Below are 2,561 nucleotides of genomic sequence, written 5' to 3' on the forward strand. Positions count from 1 at the left end.
TGAGAATCGCTTGAACCCCAGAGGTGGAGGTTGCAGCAAGCCGAGATTGCGCCACTGCCCTCCATCCTGGGTGAAAGAGCGAGAGTCCAGGGCTGGGGGCAGTGGCTCACGCCTATGATCCCAGCACTTTGGGAGGCCAATGTGGGCAGATCACGATGTCAGGAGCTCGAGACCAGTCTGACCAACATGATGAAACCCCATCTCTACTAAAAATAAAAAAAAATTAGTGGGGCATGGTGGCAGTCGCCTGTGATCCCAGCTATTCAGGAGGCTGAGGCAGGAGAATCACTTGAACACAGGGAGGCAGAGGTTGCAGTGAGACAAAATGGTGCCACTGCACTCCAGCCTGGGCAACAGAGTAAGAATCTGTCTCAAAAAATAAATAAAAAGACTGAGACTCTGTCAAAAAAATAAAAGATATTTCAAAAAACAAACAAAAATATACTTCATGCAAACGTTAACTGAATGAGAACATAGAGGTCGCAACTAATTAGACAAAATACATTTTAAGTCAAAATTTGTTGTATTTCATAAAATATACTTTACTTCAAAGCTACAAGAGCCAAAAATGACATTAATAAAAGAGTTCATTTACTGAAAACCTATGTGTATCTGTATGTTCATTTGAGTATATATCTGTAACTACATCTATATCTCACATCAGAGTTCCTGATTTATAAAGTAAACATGGACAAAATTAAAGTACCAATACACAGGAAGAAGACTTGAAACACTGTAAAACCACACTTAACAGATGTTTAGCAAACACTCCACACAACAAAATATGCAATCTTCTCATTATCTCATAAAACATTCTTCTCGGCCGGGCGCGGTGGCTCAAGCCTGTAATCCCAGCACTGTGGGAGGCCGAGGCGGGTGGATCACGAGGTCAAGAGATCGAGATCATCCTGGTCAACATGGTGAAACCCCGTCTCTACTAAAAATACAAAAAATTAGCTGGGCATGGTGGCACGTGCCTGTAATCCCAGTGACTCAGGAGGCTGAGGCAGGAGAATTGCCTGAACCCGGGAGGCGGAGGTTGCGGTGAGCCGAGATCGCGCCATTGCACTCCAGCCTGGGTAACAAGAGCGAAACCCCGTCTCAAAAAAAAAAAAAAAAAAAAAAAAAAAAAAACATTCTTCTCGATACTCCACGTTAGGTCATAAAAACAAACTTAACACATTTTTTAAAATTGAAAACTTACTGATTATTATTTATAATCAAAATGGAATAAAATAAGAGAAGGAAATCTGAAACATTCACAAATATATGGAAGTTAAGCAATACATCCTTGATCACACTCTTCATGAAGGGTGGGACGACAATATTATGAAGATGTCTTTAGGTAGATGATATACTCCCTAAAGTGATCTACAGATTCAATGCAATCCTTTTCAAATTCTCAGTTTAGTTTTGCAAAAATAGAAAAGGAACAACCCCCAAATCATATAGACTATGAAGCGACCATGAAAAGCGAAACAATTTTCAAAAACTAAAAACAATGTTGGAGGCATCACACTTCTGTATTTTTGTTGGTTTTTGTTTTGTTTTGTTTTGTTTTTTTTGTTTGTGATTCTCATGCTTCAGCCTTTCGAGTAGCTGGGATTACAGGCATGGGCCACGAAGCCCAGCTAACTTTTGGATTTTTGGTAGAGGTGTGGTTTTGCCATGTCGGCCAGGGTTATCTTAAACTTCTGGCCTCAAGTGATCCATCCACCTCATTCTCTCAAAGTGCTGGGATACAAGTGTGAGCCACCATGCCCAGCCCACACTTCCTGATTTTAAAATACATTCTGAAGCTACAATAGCTAAAGCAGTTTGATGCTAGCATAAAGGCGGACAACTAGAACAATAAAACATAAGAGAGTACTCAGAAATAAAGCTTCACATATGTAGTCAAGAGTTATGTGCACACCTGTATTTTTTGCAGCATTATTTGCAAAAGCAGATAGGTTAAAGCAGACCAAACTTTACTCATCAAAAGAATGAACGAATACAATTTGGAATGTAAAAATAATAAAGTATTTCTCAGCTTTTCAAAAGCAGAAAATGTAACACAAAAAGTACATCTTAATCACATGCTAAATAAAGTAGGTAGTCACAAAAAACTAGATATTGTCTGAATCCACTTATATAAGATATCAATAAACAAGAAATAAAATGATATTTGGAAAGGACTGGGTAATAGAAAAAAATTAGCAGTTTGTTCATGTGTATTGAGTTTTGGTTTGGAAGATAAAAAAATTCTAGAGATATGTTGCATGATAATATCACTATACTTACCATGACTGAACTATACATTAAAAATATTTAAGATTATAAATTGTATATGGTTTTGAACACTATTGAAAATAATAAAAACTAGATACAATAAACAATAAAACCTAAAAAGTTTCTAATTATAAAATTTTTCAGAGGCCGGGCGCGGTGGCTCAAGCCTGTAATCCCAGCACTTTGGGAGGCCGAGGCGGGTGGATCACGAGGTCAAGAGATCGAGACCATCCTGGTCAACACGGTGAAACCCCATCTCTACTAAAAATACAAAAAATTAGCTGGGCATG

This window comes from Sapajus apella, unplaced genomic scaffold (genome assembly GCF_009761245.1).
Source record: "Sapajus apella isolate SASKATOON/1434 unplaced genomic scaffold, GSC_monkey_1.0 scaffold146, whole genome shotgun sequence".
In the NCBI taxonomy this organism is placed as follows: domain Eukaryota; kingdom Metazoa; phylum Chordata; class Mammalia; order Primates; family Cebidae; genus Sapajus; species Sapajus apella.